Genomic DNA, 24624 nt, shown 5'->3' on the forward strand with positions numbered 1-24624 from the left:
ATTTGTAAGACAGCCTGATATAACTGGGTAAATCACAATGTGTTCTGGTACAATAGCTTGAGAAATAGCAGCAATTGAGTCATTCAGGTGTTTTTTTGTTTATTTGTTTGTTGTGAAATTGGTCAGTTGCAAAAAGCAGAGTCATCACTTGGAGCACAGTTTACAAGTGACATGAGCTCCCATATCTTACCCTCAACACATCCAGCCAAGGTGAAACTGGCTGGAACTTAAGGGAGATGTGGTGATTTCAATGAGAGAAATTATGCTGATCCTAAGTACTTTAGTTACGGTCTTACAGAGAAACAGAATCAATAGGATAATTTCTCTGTCTCTCTGTCTCTCTCTCTCTCTCTCTCTCTCTCTCTCCCTCTCCCTCAATCTATCTATCTATGAGTATATTTATTATGGCAATTGGCTCATATGCTTATGTAGGCTGAGAAGTTCCATCATCTGCCGTCTGCAGGCTGGAGAATCAGGAAAGGTGGTGGTGTAATTCAGTCTGAGTCTGAAGACCTGAGAACCAAGAGGGAGAGAGAACACAGTTGTAAGTTTTAGAGTCTTAAGGCCTGAGAACCAGCTCTGATGTCCAAGGATAGGAGATGGTGGATGTTACTCAGTGGACTGGATGATGCCTACCCACATTGGTGAGGGGGAATCTTCTTTACTTAGGCTACTGAGCCAAATGTTAGTCTCTTCCAGAAACACCTTTACAGGCACACCCAGAAACAATGTTCTACCAGCTATCTGAGCATCCCTTAGCCCAGTCCAAGTTGACATACAAAATTAACAATCACACCGAGATACTCAAAACAGATACATAGAAGGGAATAATTCAGGAACTCAGCAGGCAATGTTGGAAGGAAAGCTTGGATTTGGAAGGTATAAAGTTATGAGAGATAAAGAAGCCATATGTTTGGGCAAACTTATCCATGAAGAACATAGGAAGATCAGATGGCTGATAGTGGATCCCTGGGGCACAGCAGCATTTCAAGGGAGAGCAAAAAGATGAATGAAGAGAAAGAACAGCCACCAGGAGGGCAAAGTATTAAAAGAGGGTAGTGTCTCTAAATCAAAATAAACAGTTTCAGACCAGGTGGGGTGGCTCACAGCTGTTATCCCAACATTTTGGGAGGCCGAAGTGGGTGGATCACTTGAGGTCAGGAGTTCAAGACCAACCTGGCCAACATGGTGAAACCTCATCTCTACTAAAAATACAATTAGCTGGACATGGTGGTGTGTGCCTGTAATCCCAGCTACTTGGGAGGCTGAGGCGAGAATTGCTTGAACCCAGGAGGCAGAGGTCGCGGTGAGCCAAGATAGTATCACTGCACTCCAGCCTGGGCGATAGAGCGAGACTCTGTCTCAAAACAAACAAACGAAAAAACAAAAAAACTGTTTTAAGCAGGAAGAAGTGGCCTACAGTGTAAATACTACTGAGAAGTAAGATAAGCATGTGAATGTGTTCAGTAGGTATGTCAACACTGAGGCCACTTGTGACCCTAGGGTCAGGAAAGCAGTGTTGTGGCATCTTGGAGCAGAAGCCACACTGCAAAGTGTTGGAAATTAGTGGGAGGAAAGAAAATTTGGCTGTGAAGGGAATTAAGAAAAAGGGAGGTAATTGGAATGGTATTTGAGGTTAAAAATCCCATTTCTTATGTTTTAGAGAATTGAGAGGCCTGAGATTGATTATATTTATTGTAAGGGGTCCAGCCTGTGTATCAGGAGGGGAGATCAAATGTACAGGAAAGAGAGTCAGGGACCAAGGGAGCAAGGTCCTGGAGGTGGTGAACCTGTGACCAGATGAATGGAGGACCTCCAGAGGCAAGAAGGAATGCCTACCCCAATGCCTGGGTTGGTGCGAGGGAAACAAATGTAGGAATCGATTTACATACATTTCTGGGAGAGGATAGAAGAGGGAGAGTACTACAATGTTTGTTTGTTTGTTTGTTTGTTTTTGTTTTTGTTTTCTGCAAAGAGAAGTTATGGTTTTCTGCGGAGAATAAGGGAGAAACTGGAAATGAAGAATGTTCTTAAAAGGTCAAAATCGGCAATAACCACCAAGGGCAATGGGAGAGGAAACTAACTAGATAGGTGGAGGTAAGGGCTTTACCTGGGTCATGTCTGTGGCTGAATAAAGTAATTGAACTGGAGATACTGAAGCCAATTAACTGTACTTTGTTTCCCAAGCATGGCACGTACCCCCAACTAATGTCACAAAGGTGTACTGTTGAACAAAAGAAGGAAGCAGATGAGAAGCTATGGAAGCCTCTAGAGCATTTGGGAGGGAGAAGCAGCAGGTAAAGAATGGAAAATGGTTCAAGATGATATTCAATATGCAAACCTCCTCCTGGCAAATCATTAGTTTCATCTTGTATATGAAACACAGCATCACTAAACTTTGTCTTTCTGTCAAAATAAGAACTTGTCCCATAATTTAACAAGGCAAAATTGTCACATTACCCTAACTGTGTAGTTTTTCCACGATTTTGTGTGCCACCATCCCTAATCCCGTGTAAAAAATCACTTTTGATTTTGGTGACCAAAGGAACTTGGTTATTCCATGAGTCTTCAAAATGACTTAGCCATTTTGGTAATCGTTGTATTGAGAAGATATTTTTACATTTTATGCTAAATTTTAATCTTTGTTAGAATTTCTGTATCTTTTCAATTGTTAGAGTTTTTTTAATGTAATTTTGATGGAAGGATTTCCATTTGCTTTGATTGGGAGAGTGACTCATGAGGAAAACTTCTCTTTCTTTCTAAGGACCTTTGTTACATGTCTAACACTACTCACATATGCCCTTTGTGCAGTCTCTTTAAAATTTATGGGAGGTCAAAGCATCTTAAAACAAAGGCAAATAAAACTATTTGCCTATTTTCTCTTCTTTATACAATCTTTGTACTAGATGAAGTTTTCTAACTCTTTAAGTTCTCATTCTCAAGATAAAGTAGGGAAAGTGGCATTGAACTAATCCATTCTTGAAAACATCTTAACATTATAAGCAGAACAAAGTGGTACAAAATGTATTCAGCCTCACGGATTTCTCTAGATTGTAGCCAGAATAGAAAATGGCAGAATGTATTAATTCCTAAGATAAAATTATAATGAGAACAGAAAATGGTGTGAGATGAATTAATACAGTGGCAGGCTTCGGTCTGCAGAGCAGGGTGCTCTCTAAATATCACACTGCAGCACTTTGTAGTCAGCCTCTCTCTTGTAATCTATATTTTAAAGATGCTCTAAAGATAAAGCTAGACTGTATTCTCATCTCCAGCAGCACTGCCATCTCTGGACACAGAATAGCCTCAGGGAAGTGGTGAATGAACTTACCTTGCGGGAATAAAGGAGATTTAAGTTAGATACCAGGAAGATTTTTATTACTGGGAACATACACTGACATGCTTCCATCACTAGCAGATCACCTTTAAGTCTGGTGCCCAAGGAAAACTCAGTTGAAGCAGTTGTGGTTATAAAAGAAAAAATTGCTTTTTGCAAACAAAACAAAACAAACCCAACATATTTTGCATAAAGAATTATTTGGTGTTTTCTGTCATTGCTGCTAGGGGGTCAAAGTTTTAAACAGGGATAGCCACATTTTTTCCTGGGGTGATTTTCAAAAAGGTATTGCTTCAAGTATGTGTTTAGAACTAGATGATCTTTTACAGTATCTTTTATTCATATTATAAATATACTTGTTCATAGACCCAGTGTGAATTTGGGGAGAGAGTTAGTACATGCAGTCATGTACCTGCAGTGTCATTCAGATGCATATTTTTAGAAGCTTTGTACTTTACTGTTCAATGAAGACAAATGTGTCCCAATAATAAGCAACTGAGACTCACAGCTTCAAACACTTCAAAGGTGACTGAAGCCAGAAGCCACAGTGGAAAACCCTGAGTGGTTATACTGGAACTTTGAAATGTTTAATAATGCTTGCCCCACGTAGCTTTGCATCCTCCAAGACCTGATCTGATTGCAAATTTTTAATCAGGAAATCTGGTCTTTGAATCAGAATGGCTTTGCCGATTTGATTGACAGCAATGTTGTTCTTGTTTTGAATTTTCATGGTGCAGGAAATTTGGGTCCAAATTTTTCCCACTCTGCATTAACACTGCTGCACACGGCATGGCTACGTAATCCAAACTACGAATTAGAGGTTTTAATAACATCAGAGTAAGGCATTAGCTGTACTGTCTTATCATGGCTGGTTGTGATTTCAGAAGAAATCTACTAACTCTGTGATTATAAGCAAGAATGAATTGTGAATTAGCAGAATGTGTTAACCCCAAATGATATTGTAACCTAGGCTTAAGCACTTTTTATTTTCTTTTTTCACATATTGTCTGCCAGCACAGTTCTGACATAATCTCTTTAAGCAAACCTGGTAGCTTGTGACTGTACTTTTCCTGGGACAAATTCCTGCCCCCCAACCCATCTCCACGCCCTCGAAGCAGGTGTCTTCATCTTAGAAGTACCTTGGAAATGAAGCAGTTTATTTCTTCACAGACCTCTGACCTATCTCTAAATATTCTACCAATATTATTGTAGCCTCTTTAATGTTTGATTAAAAGGGGGAGACACTCAGAGAATTAAAACCCAAAATTGCTTTATTGCTTTATGATTTGAGAAGTCAAAACCTTTAAGCAAGTAGTGCTTTTGAACTTTTACTTGGGAAATCCAAGTGAATCAAGCAGCCTCTCTTTCTAGAGAAATGTGACCTTAAATATATTCTCCCAACTATTTGCATGGCTGGTAAGTGTAACATTTGCATTTTCTTTTTAAACCATAATAAGGAGAATTAAAATCCTATGATTAAGCATTTAAGATAAAATTTAAGGGCCATGGTTATTCATTAGGAAAGTACCACGTACTTAAAATTCAATCAGATTTCAAATGGACTTCTTTTTTTCTATATACAATTGCATGTCATAGATTTGACATTTCTGTCTATCTTCTGTGTCTTTCCAACGTGGTTTATAAGATTTTATTCACACCTGTAGCATTTTAGGGAAGGAAGAATAAATTTTTCCAAGTTTAGTATGGGCTACTTTTCATTTCCCTACAGGATTTTCAATTCTTCTTTTCTCCCTTCGGTTGCTTTAGGCTGAACAGAGAATAGTATATGATAAGCATGAGGTGATTACAATAAATTTGCCTACCTGCATGGAGCTTACAGTCTAGAAGGAAAGGCGCAATTCAGAAATAGACCTCTGTATATATAAGACTTTATATCTGATAAAAGAGTATAATAATTTAGCAGGAAATATTGAACATTTGAAAATAGAGTTCAATGTAGATTTTAATCTACTGCTATGTTCTGCTATCCGTTCCAGGTAGATTAAAATAAAAATCTTTGAAATAAAAATCATAAAGGGAAAACAAAAGGCAAATATTTAGCTATTCTCTGTATGGAAGAAGGATTGTCTACATTTAGAAACAAGAGAAAAATGATATAGAGAAAGAAAATAAATTTGAATAATATTTTAAATTGGATTTCAAAATAAAAGAGATAAGAAACAAAAACATTTGTCACAATAATGAAAAAGGTATAAACTGTTTATTATATAAAGAGCTCATTCAAATCAATATGCAAACAAGACAGCAATAAATAGGCAAAGGGAGAAGACCAGTTAGAAAAGAGGGAACTCAAGGGTCCAAAGTGAAAAAAGGATTTAACTTCACAAATGCACAAATAAATACAAAGTAAAGCTATAATAAGTTACCACTAAATAGCGAAGATTATAATAGAGTCAATATTTGGTGATGGCAATAGTAGAGTGATCCCAACCTCAAAAAATGTAAAAATGGCTAGAAAAAACATGCCAAAATGTTAATGGTGGTTGCCGTGTGTTAATGCATACTTCAGATCCTACTGATGACAGTCGGCATTGGTGTGGCCTTCCTGTGTATCAATTTGACCTATATCAAGAGCCCTAAAAATATTATGTCCATTGTGTCTTCAGTATGTTGCTAGGTGGAAAAAGCAAATTATGAAATAATTTTTTATAATATGATCCCTGATTTTTTAGAAAGAAGGAAAGGAAGGAATGATGGAAGGAAGAAAAGAAAGAAGGAATTGTGTGTATGCAGAGACAAATAGTGGTGATTTTGTTTTCTTCTTTAAATGTCAGGGTTTGTTTGTTTTTGCAGAGTTTATATTGCCATAGAAAACAAAATTGTCTTTCAAAAGGAAGAAATTTGCAAAAAATGCTCATATCCTTTGACCCCTAATTCCCCATTTAGAAAATCATCTGAAGAAAAAGGCAAAAATGTAGACAAAGATTTGTATACAAATATGTGGTTAGAAATGAAAACAACACCAGGAGACTGTTTAAAGAAATTCTGGAGCAACTAAAAGATAGACCATTATGCAGTTGTTATAAATTATATGTCAGAAGGATTTTCAATGAAATGGTAAAATACATCTGACAAATTTTACACAAACAGAATAAAGCAAAACAAGATACAAAATTTTTAAAGAAGGATCCCAACCTCAAAAAATGTGAAAAAGACTGGGAAAAAAATATATGCCAAAATGTTAATAGTGGTTGCCCTAGGTAGATTAATTATGAAGGATTTTTGTTTTCTTCTTTATCTTTTGTTATGCTTGAAAACCCCAATTACTTAGTACCCCTTTTATAAGTGGGGGGAACACCCTAGATTTTCTAACTCCCCAAATTAAGTTCTTCCCACAGTACCAGAATACAACAGTTCTCTTCAGTAAGGAGCTTGGCTACCTTGCCTTAAACCAGAAATGATGAAGTATCAGAAAGGGGCCATGAAACCTGCATGCCATTAAGAAAATGAAATTTCTACCAATAATCATCAGGCATCAATATCTTCTACCTCCTTTGTCCAATGACACAACCACCAGCTAATGTCCATTATTTAGAATGACATACTGTACAACTAAACACAACCAGCCAGCAGTCCACACTCAGAGGACATCATTTCTAGAAACACAGCCTCCAGAAGCTGTTATGCTTTCCAGCAAGGATCAGTGGCATTGCCACATACAGTACCTTGGACGGCTGCATCACTGGGTGCCTTGAGTAATCGCTAGGTAAACATCCGAGCACCAGTTGCAAAAAGATACTCCTGTGGGTAGTAAAAAATGTTCTCTATTTGCGAGTTGAGGCTTACGCCTGTGTTTTGGAGATACCTGAATTGGTTTGGCTCTTTTCCAATTACAATCTGTTTGTAATCACCCAGGGTCTGTAACATCAAGCAGTGTTATGAGGGAATTAATTCTTTCTATGTGACAGTTGTTAGTGTAATTCATGTCCTTGTTTTTAATTGCTGGATCAAATTACTTTGTAGATTATTTCATATTTCATCCCAAGAGAAAGGAATAGAAAAAAATGCACAGTGCCTCTGGTGACTTATTTGTTTAGTCTACCCAGAAAAAAAAAAAAAAAGCAGAATTAAAAAGATTGACTTTCTAAACAAAATGGTTCTTCTCTATCCTTGGAGTATATTTTGAATGATTTTAGATGGAAAGTTAGCCGAAGTACATTCTTCTTGTTTAAACACTCTCGGAGCTAAGTTTATTTTTATAACAGTTCTGCCAAAATAATGGCCATAAAGGTCACAAAGCAGTATCTCCTCAGAAATACCTTGAAAAGGATTTACAATTCAATGCTCTTTCGTTAAAAGAAGCACCTTGAAGATAAGAAATTAATGAGATTTAGAATAATTTATTAAGGAACACCTAATAGACTCTCATGAGATTCAAATGTCAAGATGTTTAAAAAAACACAAAAGAAATTTAGCAAATGCAAATTATATTTGGGGGAAAAAAGACAAAGAGTATTTGAAAAATCTTATAAATGTTTATTTTTGCAGCACTGCAATTTAATCCTTGTATTTGAATACATACCCGCTAGACATTTCATATGTTTTTGAGTCATACCCACTGAATGCTTTTCATTCTAATGTTTGGAATCTCAGAAAGAACCAGTAATGATTTCTTGGTGTCTTATAAGGTGAGAGTTTACTTGCAGGGTGACAGGGAAGTAAAAGCCCAGATAAGACAAGCTCACAGAACTGAAAAGCTATGGAGAAAATTCATTGTTCTATTTATTTCCACTTTGTGATGAGTTGAGTTGAGAGCAAAATGTATTTATAACAATGGGACACTTGAAATGAACTGTTGCTGTAGCTGTCCAAGGCCAGCCAACATTCATATTGCCTCATAAATAGTCATCTTATAAAGTAGACCTGAGTGATAAACTAAAGAGGAATTATAGATCAGTGATCACTTAAAAGCAAGCACCAGGGAAATTGATAAATACTGCCTGCTGCCTGGCAAATAAAAAACACAGTCATCATTAGAGAAGGAGCTGGAACTTGCTGATTGCTGGGAAATTACAGCAATAGATAAATGAACAGACCTACTCACTCGGGGCAAAGGTGCCTTGTAGTTCAGGTAACAAAGTACTGTCAACATGGAAAGGTCCTTGAAGTAGGAGCTGAACCTGCTACCCTGAAAACAGAAGCCATATATACACACACAGTGTTGAAAAGCTGGCAGCCCTGAGTCCGTTTGCTCAGCGAGAGTGCTGAATGTATTATTACCACTGTCATCTTTGAAAGGGGAAAAAGAGATGTCCATAAAAATAAATATCTTTTCCACCATTGGAACTATTACATGATTGCAAAGAATTCATGTGATCACTTATATCTTATTATAAACCCAGTCCATTCTAGTCTATTATAGGAAACCAAGGTGATTATATTGGTTTAAAAATTGGTTCTGTTTCCCTATTTTTAAAATATGTTGTTTGAGGCCGGGCATGGTGGTTCATGCCTGTAATCCCAGCACTTTGGGAGGCCGAGGTGGGCAGAATGCCTGAGGTCAGGAGTTTGAGACCAGCCTGACCAACATGGAGAAGCCCTGTCTCTAATAAAAATACAAAATTAGCTAGACATGGTGGCACATGCCTGTAATCCCAGCTACTTGGAAGGCTGAGGCAGGAGAATCGCTTGAACCCGGGAGGCAGAGGTTGTGGTGAGCCAAGATCATGCCATTGCACTCCAGCCTGGGCAACAAGAGCAAAACTCTGTCTCAAAAAATATATATATTTGTTTGTTTGCCTATATGTTTATCAAAAGAAGCAAGCTACCTGTTATGGGCTAAGTTGATTGATGTCTGAGGGTTTTCTAGCTACACTTGGGCCTCTACAAAGGAAATTTCCACTGTTAAACTGGTGTAAATGCATCTAAGTAAATCCTTAGAAAGACAAGGGAAAAACATGGTGTGGCAAGGGCTGAATGCAGTGGAGGAGGCCTCTTCACCTTTGTGTTTCATGCCAATTTCATTTTGATTGGGGCAGAAAACCAGCTGAGGACTTAAAAGGCTGCTCATTTGTAATCATAACTTACCTGTAAGCAATGCATTTACAAGGCTAACTGACACACTCAGAACAGCACTGTGAAGTACGTGTTACTTTCCCCTTTACAAAAGGAGGTGGAGGCTCAGAGAGATTTGGGTCTTGCTTGTGACACCAGAACTGAAGTCACCATTTTACCAGTTACCAACTCAGTTTTTCAGATTCTAGCTTCCAGTGTCCTCTCTCTATGTTTAGATATAGGTAAAACATTATTCCTCCCTAGTTTGATTCAAATAAAGACCTGTAAAAGAGAGTCAAGAACAGACATGTTATTCTTTCTATGACTGTCTTTATCACAGACATTCATCGTTCAAATAAGAGGAGTGCCCGCAAAATTGTGCCTGGGTTCTTCACTTCCTCCCACTGCCTACGCAGTAGTATTAGTCACATGGCCCTAGTCTGCACAGGTGCTAGGAAATGTTGAGGAGTTCATGAAATATTTGCTGAATGTTCCAGTCTCTGTTACTCATGGATTAGCTCATTTAATATGTAGCTAATAAAGTCTGAGCCCTCACTCCACAGGCCATTGGAATTTCATTCATCTACTGGATTCTCCTTGCCAAGTAATTTCTGGGAATTCCTCAGTCTTGCTCACATGTTGTACTACTCTCTCCTGGATGTCACTTGTCAACTCTACCAGCCCTCCTTTCTCCAGATGGCTTCTTCATAACCACCAGGTAAGCCAGCTCTTGCCAGCTCACACTTAACTTCTCTGAACTACATCAGCTCTCTACATTCCATTCTGCTTTATTCCAGTATGGACACATAGGTTTCCTTTAACCTTACAGAGCATGCGTAAGACCAGATAGCAGTATCTGAAAAATTTCTTCAGACAGCTTGGGGATACTGCAACACAGAAGAGGATAATTGACAGGTTAGCTCCACTCATGCTTCTAGGTCTTGCCCTTTAAGAGCTGGTTTCCTTCTGGCTCTGATCCTTGTCTTGGGCTCCTCAGCCTTTCCATGTCCCTCCTTCTCAAGAGGACAGATGGGCTCCTGGCACTCAAGAGATAAGAACTTCCCTCCCTCAGCCTTACAGCCATTTTCTTCAGGAGCAAACTACTCTTACTCACAGTGTGTGGTCTGGCTCTGTGAGCTCAGACAGGGCAATCAAAATTTGACAGTAGATTTCCCAAGGTCTAGGGTATACCACCTGAAATAACACCACATGTGGGTTTTCAGTCCAGGGCAGACTTTGGCATGTCCCATCTGGCTTCTTTTAGATCCCTAACCCAAGCTTATGGTAAAGATATATCACCCTGTCCATCCTCTCATCATCTGATTTTTGCTCCTGATCTTTGATGAGTAATTTTAAGATGGAACTTGTGTGTGTTTGTGTGCGTGTGTGCACGCATACATACATACATGCATCCCAAGAACAAAGAATGATGTGCAGAGACCACACATTAAAAAAAATCAAATTTAGGAAACAAAATCTTTTTAAGGGCACAATCTTGCTAAATATATGCCAATTTGTACTTGTAAACAAAATGTGTAATATGTCAGTTTGAGGCATTTCCATCTAGATTAATGGGTGACAATTTTCTTCAAAAATGGTGTGCATATTTGCTTTACTTTCAGGTCAGAAGAGGATCCTTTCCAATGATTTTCCTAAAACAATGGAAGTGTTTTCCAAAGGTAATTTGATGTCTTTACTGATAGAGATAGAAAATTGCTTGCACTTTTTAAAGAGCACCCCACACCTCACTAGTGTTGCAGGACTTTTCCTTAGTTCAGCTAAAGACAGGCTTCTTGTCTGTCCCATGGCCATGAAAATTTAGGCTCGCAGACAGTTTAAAGGGTGAATAAACAGGGTTTTATTGGGTGAAAACTGTTCGAATCCCAGGTTCCACACAGGAGGAGGAAGGGCGAGGCTCCTCCCCACTGCAAAGGGTGTGAACTTCCCAAGTCTCCTCCCCAGTGGGCAGGCTGGTTGGAGTTTCACCAGAGACCTTGTCCCACCTGGCTGTCTCATTCCCCTCTCTAAAGAAGTATATCTAACTGTCGTTAGGTTAAGCATAAGGACAAAGACCAATCTTAACTGCTTCCTGCTGACAGGGGGCACTGTTTTGGGGAACTGGCAGTCAGAGCTCCCTCAGAGGCCAATCTAAGGGTCCCCAGCAGAAGGGGTCATCATCAGAGGCTCTGATTGCATGACCATTTGGAGTTTGATGGCCTGAACTCAAGAACAGAAAAACTAGGTTATTAGAAAACATGTATCAAAACAAAACAAAGTGGGGGTGGGTAAGAACAACTGAAAAACTCTGAGGTCTTTTACCAGTTTGCATGGGGAAAGGGAGGGCAAAAGCCCAGCTGGTAAAAAAAACTTCACCCTCTTGCCAGCATGTTGGGCTTCTGAGTTCCCTTCCCCTGCCTGAGCCCAATCCTAGGCCAACCAGTTTAAGGTTTGGGAAATTAACTCTTTCCAGTTTGCAGGATGCATCTGAGGGGAGTGTCCCATATTACAGAGACACAATTACCTGTCAGTGAAGAGAGGACAGAGGAGGAGAAAGGAAAAAAGGCATTTTTTCAAGGGGGTCCCGGGGGTTCAGGATGCATTTGAAAGGGGTACAAACTGAAGATGAATGGCTACCCCTCTAGAAAGAGGGGACCAGGCACCCATGGTTCCTTTTTCTTCCTAGGAGATACCCGGGGTATATGAGGAAGAGAGGGAAGAGGGTCTTCTTTTCATCTTCCGTCCTTGCATCCCTGAGTTCTGGCGACCTTGGCAGAACTGGCCATAGGTGGTAAAGCGACTTGCACCCATGAAGCAGGGGGCCCTAGGGGGTAGGAATCATCCACTCTTACCCACGTATGCCCTATCTCCCCTGTTGTCAGTAGCCTTGAAGTTCCCTATACCTCATTTATGCCATGGATATTTATGTGGCCTTTCTCCATGAAACAGGAAGCTTGGGGTTGGCTTAATCGGGAGAAATCAGTCATGTTCACGTTCACTGTGCCTTTTAACTTCCATTATCATCTGTTTCTGGATCCCTCTGATCCAGTTTTATTTCCTAGGGCTTTGACTTGAAGCTTGGAATTGAGTTTGGGACAAAAATGTATCTTGCGGAGGGAGTTGCATGGACTTCTTATCATAAGCCAAATGCTAAGGTGAAACTGTGGAACTGAGTGCTCCAGCAAGGGAGAGGAAAGGACATCTTGTGACACATCCAGATAACTGATAGCTATTGTTATGCTTCCTAGGATTTGGGTCCATGGTGCTTGGCTTTGGTTAGTTCCCTTGTTTTTACTTTCCCCAAAAGGAAACCTCCGATCATGGGCACCCTATTTATACCCTATTTATTCTATCACCTGGCAGGATTTGCAGGATAATTGCTCAAAACTAGAATATTGATCCAAATTTCTACATCACCCATCCCTTTTGTTCTTTCTGAGCTGCAGCCAGGGACTGCCAGTTGGTTCACCGGAACAAGTAGGGTTAGTCTAAAATGTAGGTGAAAACTTAAAAACAACTAGTGAGTTTAGAATTTAATGACAAATATAAGTTTTGAAACATGATTTCTCACTCTCCAGTCCTCGTTTGTTAAAAAATAAATCATCATAGGACTGGTAGTTTGCAAAATAGACTTTAGTTTTATGCTTGGCCTGACTCTTTGCATAAAGTACAAATAGCAAGAATAATTATTTCTACATAGGCCTTTTGGATTGGCTTTTAAGGAATTCAGTTCCACAAGGAATTTCAAATAAGACCTTTTAAAGCCAAGCCTAACCATGGGTTTGTATCCTCAAACACCTGTGAGTTGGATGATCTTTTCCTCTTAAGGTCCCATAATAAACTTGGAGCTCCTGGACCTGTTAGAAAGTGACATTCTTTACTGACCACAGGTCAGGAACCCTGTACAGGGACTGCATAGACAAGGGTATGAGGCCAGTTTCCCCACTGGGCTTCTATCAGCTCTGTAAGTCAAGCTTGACTCCTTAAAGGGAAGCATATCCTTCCAGTCAAAGCCTTGGTAAAATAACCACTTTCTCCAATTGTATCCTGTTGCAAAAGAAAAATGGATGCTTATTGCACTGATACAAACAACTATATCACCATAAAGTTAAGAATACTTACAGACAGTTTCCAAATTATAGAGGAACGAGGCAGAGAGAAACAAACATGCTCCAAATTTTGATCCCAGGAGTATACCTTAATACCTTAATTATTAAATGCCATAAATAGTTCAAAATAAATTTCCTTGACTCTGAAAAACAAAACAAGGATCAGCAATATTCCAAGCAAAAGTCACAAAGATTTGCTTCAGCTTCCTGAGTTCAGTCCATTTAGTTAACTCTTGTTTTGCTTGATATTCGTGAATATTTCAGCTCTTTATGAGTACTGTACATTTTCCTTTATTCCAATGTCACAATTTTTAAGGTTATAAGAACTTATTTGAATTGTATCATGGCTAATTTTTAAAGTTATCAGAACTGTATTTGAGAGCACCTGCTAAAGTTCTATAGCTCATTATAAACCATCTTTGAAAGGGATTACAACGAGACAACAGTTGCCTGTGAATAGCAAAATGTCCAAGGTAGTTACAGTTAGAAACACGATTGACAAAGAAGTTTGGTTATCTCCATAGTTTATAATAACTTAACATAAAAACCTTGATTATGATTGATAGCATACACTCAGACATTAGAATTTTAGAAAATCTCATGCAATTTTGGAACATATATTAATATTATTCACAAAAATATAGCCTAAGAAGATGGAGCATCATTTTAGCAATCCCATGTACCTAAACACGTCAACTAATCCTGTTTACGTCTGTTTTCTGGACACTTCAGGGGACCTCTGAAGTATTCAAAAAGCCAGGTGCCAGGGTGATGGCCCACTGTGAGTGAGCTGGAAATGTCTGATCTTCCTTGGTTTAATGTAGAGGAAGAGATCCAAAGGCTTAGGGAGATTGGGATGGTAGAGTGGATTAGTCACTTTAGACCTACTCATCCCAGCTGGGAGTGTTCAGAAGATATACCCTTAACCAATGCCTTGTGAAAGATTTGTGAGGGCAGCACCTGCATCTTTGGAGAGCCCTGTAATTGCTGTTCTCTGTATGTCAGATCGAACAGTGGGAACCGCAGTCACTCAACTACAAGACAACGGGAATAATTGGATCTTGAGGTGGCAGGGGCCAAGTGACAGCACTCAACCATCAAAGGCAAGGTGGTCGTAGCTACTGTAATGGACAGCAGAGACAAAGCAGCAATCAGAATAGTCTAACTTATGTAGAGCTGTGGCATTGGCTAATTAATCACAGCGTTCCTGGAAGTAAAATTGATAGGAAGCCTACTGCATTCCTATTTAATTTATATAAGGATAAAACTTCTAGGTCGAATGGACAAAAGACTAATTTGAAATACAAAAACAGAGAATCACGGCCTGTCAGTCAATTTCCAGACTTGAGCCAGTCTACGTACCCAGAACCCCTTGAATGAAGGGGAAGCCGGGTTCCCTTGAGGAAGGACCCCACTACATTACCGACAATTTACGTGGTGAATCTCTCTCCCATCCTTCCCGAAGGAGACCTCTGGCCTTTTACCAGGGTCACTGTGCTTTAGGGAAAGGGAAATTATCAGACATTTTGGGGACTACTGAACACTGGCTCTGAGCGGATGTCAATCCAGGAGGCACAAAAAGTCATTGTGGTTCTCCAGTTAAAGTAGGGGCTTATGGAGGTCAGGTAATTGATGGAGGTTTAGCTCAGGTCTGACTTACAGTGGGTCCAGTGGGTCCCTGGACTTATCCTATGGTCACTTCCCTAGTGCCAGAATACATAATTGGCATAAACATACTTAGCAGCTGGCAGAACCCCCACACTGGCTCCCTGACTGTCAGGGTAAGGGCTACTAAGGTGGTAAAGGCCAAAGGGAAGCGATTAGAGCTGCCTGTACCTAGAAAAATAGTAAATCAAAAACAATATTGCATTCCTGGAGGGATTGTGGAGATTAGTGCCACCATCAAGGACTTGAAAGACTCAGGGGTGGTGATTCCCACCACATCCCTATTGAACGTTCCCATTTGGCCTGTGTATAAGAGAGATGGATGTCAGAGAATGGCAGTGGATTCTTGTAAGCTTAACTAAGTGGTGAATCCAATTGCAGCTGCTTTACCAGATGTGGTTTCATTGTTTGAGCAAATTAACACATCTTCTGGTACCTAGTATGCAGTCATTGACTTGGCGAATGTCTTTTTCTCAATACCTGTCCATAAGGCCCACCAGAAGCAATTTGTCTTCACCTGGCAAGGCCAGCAATATACCTTTAATGTCCTACCCCAGGGGCATATCAACTCTCCGGCTTTGTGTCATAATATTATTCGGAGAGACCTTGATCGCTTTTTGCTTCTGCAAGATATCATACTGGCTCATTGCATTGATGACATTATGCTGATTGGATCCAGTGAGCAAGAAGTAGCAAACACACTGGATTTATTGGTGAGACATTTGTGTGCCAGAGGATTGGAAATAAATCCTACTAAAATTCAGGGACCTCCTACCTCAGTAAAACTTCTAGGGGCCCAGTGGTGTGGGGCCTGTCGAGACATTCCTTCTAAGGTGAAGGATAAGTGGCTGCACTTGGCCCCTCCTACAACCAAGAAGGAGGCACAATGCCTAGTGGGCTTGTTTGGATTTTGGAGGCAACACATTCTTCATTTGGGTGTGTTACTCTGGCCCATTTATCCAGTGACCCAAAAGGCTGCCAGTTTTGAGTGGGGTCCAGAATAAGAGAAGGCTCTGCAACAGGTCCAGGCTGCCGTGCAAACTGCTCTGCCACTTGGGCCATATGACCCAGCAGATCCAATGCTGCTTGAGGTGTCAAGTGGCAGATAGGGATGCTGTTTGGAGTCTTTGGCAGACCCCCATAGGTGAATCACAGCAGAGGCCTCTAAGATTTTGGAGCAAGGCCCTGCTGTCTTCTGCAGATAACTACTCTCCTTTTGAGAGACAGCCCTTGGACTCTTATGGGGGTTTGACTATGAGTCATCAAGTTATGGGGGTTTGACTATGAGTCATCAAGTCACCATGGAACCTGAATTGCTTATCATGAACTGGGTGCTTTCTGACCCATCTAGCCATAAAGTGGGTCATGCACAGCAGCATTCCATCATCAAATGGAAGTGGTATATACATGACCAGGTTTGAGCAGGTTGTGAAGGCACAAGTAAGTTACATGAGGAAATGGCTCAAATGCCCATGGTCTCCACTCCTGCCACCCTGCCTTCCCTCCTCCAGTCTGCACCAATGGCCTTGTGGGGAGTTCCCTATGATCAGCTGACAGAGGAAGAGAAGAATAGGGCCTGGTTCACAGGTGATTCTGCATGATATGCAAGCACTACCCGAAAGTGGACGGCTGCAGTACTACAGCCCCTTTCTAGGACATCCCTGAAGGACAGTGGTGAAGGGAAATGTTCCCAGTGGGCAGAACTTCAAGCAGTGCACCTGGCTGTGCACTTTGCAAGGAAGGAGAAATGGCCAGATGTGTGATTATAAACTGATTCATGGGTTGTAGCCAGTGGTTTGGCTGGATGGTCAGAGACTTGGTAGAAGCATGATTGGAAAATTGGTGACACAGAAATTTGGGGAAGAGGTTTGTGGATGGACCTCTCTGAGTGGCCAAAAACTGTGAAGATATTTGTGTGCCATATGAGTGCTCACCAATGGGTGACCTCAGCAGAGGAAGATTTTAATAATCAAGTCGATAGGATGACCTGTTCTGTGGACACCACTCAGCCTCTTTCCCCAGCCACCCCTGTCGTTGCCCAATGGGCCCATGAACAAAGTGGCCATGGTGGCAGGGGCAGAGGTTATGCCTGGGCTCAGCAACATGGACTTCCACTTACCAAGGCTGACCTGGCTATGGCCACTGCTGAGTGCCCAATTTGCCAGTAGCAGAGACCAACTCTGAGCCCTCGATATGGCAGCATTCCTTGGGGTGATCAGCTACCTGGTGGCAGGTTGATTATATTGGACCTTTCCATCATGGAAAGGGCAGAGGTTTGTCCTCACTGGAATAGACACTTATTCCAGATATGGGTTTGCCTATCCAGCACACAATGTTTCTGCCAAAACTACCATTAGTGGACTTACAGAATGCCTTATCCACCATCATAGTATTCCACACAGCATTGCCTCTGACCAAGACACTCACTTTACGGCTAAAGAATTGCGGCAGTGGGCTCATGCTCATGGAATTCACTGGCGTTGCCATGTTCCTCATCATCCTGAAGCAGCTGGATTGATAGAACAGTGGAATGGCCTTTTGGAGTCACAACTACAATGCCAACTAGGTGACAATACTTTGCAGGGCTGGGGCAGAGTTCTCCTGAAGGCCGTGTATGCTCTGAATCAGCTTCCAATATATGGTACCCTTTCTCCCATAGCCAGGATTCACGGGTCCAGGAATCAAGGGGTGGAAGTGGAAGTGGCATCACTCACCATCACCCCTAGTGATCCACTAGCAAAATTTTGCTTCCTGTTTCTGTGACATTGCGTTCTGCTGGCCTAGAGGTCTTAGTTCCGGAGGGAGGAACACTGCCACCAGGAGACACAACAATTCCATTAAACTGGAAGTTAAGATTGCCACCTGGACACTTTGGGCTCCTCTTACCTTTAAGTCAACAGGCTAAGAAGGGAGTTACAGTGTTGGCTGGAGTGATTGACCCAAGTGTCAAGGTGAAATCAGTCTACTACTCCGCGACAGAGGTAAGGAAGAGCAGGCATGGAATACAGGAGATCCATTGGGGCGTCTCTTAGTATTACCATGTCCTGTGATTAAGGTCAATAGGAAACTACAACAGCCCAATCCAGGCAGGACTACAAATGGTCCAGACCCCACAGGAATGAAGGTTTGGGTCACTCCACCAGGAATAAAACCATGACCTGCTGAGGTGCTTGCCTAAGGCAAAGGATATACAGAATGGGTAGTAGAAGAAGGTAGTCATCAATACCAGCTACGACCACGTGACCAGCTGCAGAAACGAGGACTGTAACTGTCATGAGTATTTCCTTCTACTTTTGTTAAAAACATGTTTGTGTACGTATACACTTGTACTAAGAAAATATCTTCATTTTATTTCACTTTCCTTTATTATGTGGCATAAGATTTATTGACTTCATATCAGCCTTTAAGTATTATTAACTTTATGTAATAGTATTTGGGTTGGGGATTGGTGTGTTTCCAGTTGTACCAAGGAGAGTTGTATTATGTTAGGCATAATTATGACCTCATTATTGTCTTTATTTGAAGATTATGTATGATCTCAGGAGTTGTATACGGGTTCAAGTTGACAAGGGGTGGACTTGTGATAGCTAATACTGAGCGTCAACTTGGTTGGAGGATGCAAAGTATTGTTCCTGGGTATGTCTGTGAGGATGTTGTCAAAGGAGATTAACATTTGAGTCAGTGGGCTTGGGAAGGGAGACCCATCCTTAATTTGGTGGGCACAATCTATTCAGCTGCCAGTGAATATAAAGCAGGCAGAAAAACCTGGAGGGGCGAGACTTGCCTAGCCTCCCAGCTTACGTCTTTCTCCCGTGCTGGATGCTCCCTGCCCTCAAACATCGGACTCCACATTCATCAGTTTTGAGACTCAGACTGGCTCTTCTTGCTCCTCAAGCTTGCAGACAGCCTACTGTGGGACCTTGTGATCATATAAGTTAATAGTTAATAAACTATTAATTAGTATTAATTAATTAAATAAATATTATTAGTATTATTAATATTAATTAATTAATTAAAACTATACATTAATAAACATATATATGTGTCCTAGTAGTTCTGTCCCTCTAGGGAACCCTAATACACATGGTATATATATGTATGTGTGTGTGTGTGTGTGTGTGTGTATGTGTATGTATGTGTTTATATATATATATATATATATATATATATATACTACATTTTGTTTATCCAGTCTTCTGTTGATGAACACTTAGGTTGATTTTGTGATTTTGCTATTGTGAATAATGCTGCAATAAACATATGTGTGCAGGTGTCTTTTTGATATAACAATTTCTTTTCTTTTGGGTAGATACCCAGTGGTAGGATTGCTGGGTTGAATGGTAGTTCTATTTTTAGTTCTTTGAGAAATCTAGGAAGGGTTTATTAATTGGATTATATACAGTTTGTTTAAGCATAAATATTTTTATTGTAAACTGAAACAATATGCAGTATGGAGTAGAATTACGTTTGAGTTCTAGCTCAGTCACTGACTAATATATTACCTTTAACAAGTTCTTGGGTTCCCTGCCTTGGTTTTCTCATTTGTAAAATGAAAATAATTATTCTGATTTCCTAGATAGGTTAGGAGAATTAAATGAGATACTGAATGAATGTAAAAGTATTCAATAAGTGTAATTATTATTATTATCCCTCATCCCTATTCACTGGTGAATGAACCATACTGTTTTTTATTTCTGTGCTTTTGCATTTTGCTTAGAATGTTTCCTGCTTTCTTCCATCAGCCTGGTGAAATCCTGCTCACCCTGCAAGATCTATGTAGAGTGACTTTCTCTGTTCCTTGTCTGTTTCCCATGCCCTCAAACACTCTTATTATAGATGAAGCAAGCCTTTGCCATCTCCAGGTTCTCCATTGCCTTTGACTCCACTTCTGCCTGCTGATCTGCGTTGCCTACCTCTGATGTCAATCCGTGTTGGTCCCCACCTGAAAGGCCACTTTCTTGTACTAAAGAGGATGTACTAGCCTGGATACCTCAAGTCTTTCTGTCTGTAATTCTCAAAATTCAGTCTTGGAATAAATAGTTCCCCTTTGAGCTATGCAGACCGCATCATTTGCATTTCTTTTCTAGCTTTTGCTGTTCCTATTGGCGACTGCACAATTCTTAGCAACACTGAAGTGCTGGAGGTGAAGCTCTCCATGTGTTGTCTTCAGATGACGAATGTATTCTTCTGATGACTTGGGACAAATTCTCCCTCCAAAATGCCACTGTCTGTGAATACACCCTCCTGTAAAACTCTGGCCATAGTACAGGGTGAAAGGTTTTATGGACCAAAAACAATGTTGCAGATTACTGTCTTCTAGATTACTCAAAAGTCCTCTCCTCTATGGCAGCTTCCTATAAATCCAATCACAGTCCTTTCTGAGTCTTCTCACCTCACCTGGCTTCTGCAGCTGGAGTTAAACATGATTTGCTCTTTGCTTTCTTAGGCTTTTGTTACTGAATTATTTTATGTTATCTTTTAGATGTTGATGGTCACTTGCGTGTGCCATAGCGGAGGTCTAATGGTCTCAAGGAGGATTTTAACTTTGTATTTTGGGTAATGTCTTTGTGTTTTCCTTCTTCTGATACATTCTGCTTTTTAAATCTATTTAAACTATAAGAATAAAAGCCTGCTGTATTTATACCATCTGACTTTCTCCGTCCATCCTTCCCATTTGGGACAAAACTAAATGTGAATTTTTTTTTCTGACTTCCTGGCCCCAGAAGCTGGAGTGCAGATGTGCAGGAGGTGGGTTGGTGGGGGCGGTGGGGGGGCGGGCAGAGGGTTAAATCCTGGGGATTAACAATTCTCACCTTTCAAATGACTGCAGCTCTTGAGTGACTTTCTTGGGAGCTACAGGTTACAGAAAAAAAGTTCTGCAGAGAATGGGTTTTAGATGTTACCATTTGGTTGATTATTTCAAAATACTGCCATTGAGAGATCATTGCATAGAAACTATTGAGAGAAATGAATGGATGGTTCAATGGATAGCTAGATAGACAGATAGCTAGGTAGACTGATAGGAGAAATTTTGGACACATAAAATAGAATGTATTTCTGAGACTAAACACTTTGCTATTTAGATGTGCTGATTTCCTAATGAGGTCATTTTTATATTCTACAAACCCAGAAGATTCAGAAAGACTCCTTGCTGCTTATGAGGCAGTGTCCAGAATGCACAGCACAGTTTCTGGAACATAGCAGAAGCACAGTAAACATTTATCAAGGGAACTAATGCTCTATTTGGCCTGCTCAAGCTAGAGCCAGCTCCTCTGTGCTCTGTACTTGTCAACAGACTTTCCAGCCATAGAGGCAAACCAGAGCAGACTGATGGATTTCACCCAAAGTTGTTAATCCGTTAACAATTGGCTGTAAAACTATGCGTATGGAAACAAATGGGGAAACTAAAAACCATATTTGCAGTTGCAGTGTAAAAATATAATTGCCATGCGTTAGCAAAAAGAAAGGCCCCTCACAGATTGCAAATGTTATTTTAATACATAAGGAAATTGTACTGGATTTAATGAATTTGCTTTGACCATCAGCAAAATGGCATTTCAGATTTCAAGCACAAAACTTTTTTTTGTTATTTTTTTTTTCATTCCATCATTTGAAAAAAATGGGCTCCTGACAAATTGATCAGGCAGTTGTGCCACAAGGTATGTGACCTTGGGTAATTCACTTAACTCTCTGAGTCTTGATTTCCTCATTGGTAAAATGGGTGTAAAAATCTATATTTGTCAGATGATTGGATGAGATGATGCATACAAAATATCTAGCAGAGTGCCTGGAGCACATTATAGGTACTTAACAAACAGCAGAATCTGCTGGCACAGCTGCTGCTACTGCTGGGTATTGGGTGGGCTTAAGCCAGCTGCATTAGTCAGGGTTCCCCAGAGAAATGGAACCAATAGAGTGTATGTGTATGTGCATGTACACGTGTGTGTGCGTGTGTGTGTGTGTGTGGAGAGGGAGTGAGAGAGGGAGATTTATTTTAAGAAACTGGCTCATACAATTATGGAGGCTACTAAATGCAAAATCTGCGGGGTTGGTCAGCAGGCTGGAGACCCAGGGACAGGCCAATGTTGCAGTTCAAGTCTGAAGGCCATCTGTGTAATTCACTCTTGCTTGGGGAAGATCAGTCTTTTTGTTCTATTCAGGCCTTCAACTGATTGGATGAGGCCCACCAACATTTTGAAGGCAATCTGCTGTACTCAAAATCTACTGATTTAAATGCTGATCTCATCCAAACAATCTCTCATGGAAACATCTCCAACAGTGTTTTACAACATATCTAGGCACCATGGCCAAGCCAAGTTGACACATAAAATTAACCACTCAACCCCTATTTTCTTTATTACCCAATCCTGAATCAGATGACAATAGCCTCCCGACAAGCCTCTCTGCTTCTACTCTTGTTTCCTCTCAATGCATTTATAAGCAGTAGCAAGAATAATCATAAAACAAAACCCCAATTCTTTCTCTCATGCTTAAATCTTTTGATGATCTCTCATTGCACTTGGAATAAATGCCATTTTTGTTTGTTTGTTTGTTTTTGTTTTAATCAGAGCTTATAAGGCATTGTAGGATCTGGCCTGCCCTGACTCCACTTTACCAGAACCATCTGCTGCTCTTCTCTCTTGTGTTACTCAAGGTATTAGCTGCTGTGGCAAATCAACTCTGAAATCTCCGTGGCTTAATACAAGAGAGGTTTATTTCTTACTCACGCTGGTAGGTAGTTTCTGACATGGCTCCCAAAGATCCTTGTCTTCTGGTATTCATGTCCTTGTGTAACCCCTTCACCTTTGATGGGGACTGGATCAAGTGACTTGCTTCTAACAAATAGAATATGTAACAGTCATGGTATGTCACTGTGACTCCATCCTGCTAGCCTCTCTCTTGTTCTTCATGTGTGCTGTTTCTGGTGAAGCAAGCTGGAAAGGCCAATATGGCAAGAAACTAAGGGCAGAACTTGGCCAACCAGCAGCAAGGAATTGAGGCTGTAAGTCCAATAGTCCTTGAGGAACTGAATTCTGCTGACAACCACATGTGTGGGCTTCGAAGCAGATTCTTCCCCAGTCAAAAACTTAGATGAAATGAGTCCAGGGGTTCCAGACCAGCCTGGGCAACATAGTGAGGCCCCACGTGTACAAAAAATAAAAATTTTCTGGAAGTGGTGGCACATGCCTGTACTCCTAGCTACTCAGGAAGCTGAAGTGGGAGGATGGCTTGGGCCCAGAAAGTCGAGGCTGCAGCGAGCCTTGATTGTGCCACTGCTGTCCAGGCTGGGCCACAGAGTGGCCAAAAGAAAAGAAAAAGAAAAAAAGGAAAAGAAAATCTTCAAGTTTCTGGAGAAGTGATCCTATGTAATATTTCCTCTTGAAGGGTACACCTTGTGGAGAGATCTATGCCATATCCTCCTGTTAAATAAGACACCTTGGAGGATGCTTGGCAGAATCCTGGTTTGAGAACATCTTTTTGGAAGCCAGAATTGTGATTTAAAGTTAAAGGAAAGAAACAGTGCTTCTCCAACTTCAGTTCCAGGAAAGCATTTGTCTTCATCACCCTCATCCAGACTAACAGTTTGTGCTTAGGAAAGACAGATGTGTCCTGCAGGTCTTTCTACCCTCACATGATGAAGCCAGCAGTGCATCATACCTGGCTTGTGAACAAACAGAGAATAGCAACTTCCATTTCACAAATACATCCATTCACTCTGAGGATTTTTTTTCCTCTGGCTGAGGGAGCAAAATGCCCATTATAGTGTATTCTCCCTGTCCCCAGGCTTTAATATATCTTAGAGCAGCTCTCCTCAGCATTCCACATTATAAAATCAATCTCTATTTAAGTAAGAGGGGGATATTTATTTCTTAATTTTTTAATAATGCATTTTGTGATTTGTTATAGCTTCAGTGTTGTATTATTTATTTATTGTGCCTATAGGGTGCACTGCCACTTGGTAACAGAGGAGCTATGGAAACTGGAGACCTAAGCAGAAATGAGTTCAATAATATTGCTACACTCTAGGACTTTCTCCAAAATTAACAACAGAACAAAAGTGCAAGGCAGTGATAACCCATCTGACAGCATTTGGGGAGTGTTTGTGAAAGCAATGGTGATGGAGGTTTTAAAAGGATGTCAGGTAAGGGGAAGTGACAAATGGATGAGCTATTTTAAAATTCAGAACGATTTCATAAGCCTCATAAAACTGGATATGCTATGTTATTGGGGGGAAGAGTGTTTATTTCATGTTTTACTAAGGAAAAAACTGTTCAAGAACCTTATAGAACTTAAATATGTTTTCCCTCTCTTCTTGCAGATCATATAAGCAAGAATGTTGATGAACATAGCTTGGGACCAAGACGCCTTCATTTTGATCCCAAGGCCTGCTGACAATGTGCTGAAAGGAAAGAGGATCTTCAATTTTTTTAAAAACAGGAATGATTTGGTGTGTTCGTTCTTAACAATGGTTAAACAACATAAAATGTGATTCTTATACTT

General features: G+C 40.5%; 1 long non-coding RNA gene across 1 annotated transcript; it reads left to right on the forward strand.

Annotated features, from left to right (window-relative positions):
• LOC107974668 (uncharacterized) lies at nucleotides 1–24624 on the forward strand. Its single transcript, XR_008548314.2, has 8 exons — nucleotides 1–2097; nucleotides 2188–2297; nucleotides 9916–10070; nucleotides 10182–10267; nucleotides 10975–11031; nucleotides 22692–22854; nucleotides 24067–24265; nucleotides 24443–24624. It is a non-coding gene; the product is annotated as an uncharacterized LOC107974668 (long non-coding RNA).

This window comes from Pan troglodytes, chromosome 4 (genome assembly GCF_028858775.2).
Source record: "Pan troglodytes isolate AG18354 chromosome 4, NHGRI_mPanTro3-v2.0_pri, whole genome shotgun sequence".
NCBI lineage: Eukaryota > Metazoa > Chordata > Mammalia > Primates > Hominidae > Pan > Pan troglodytes.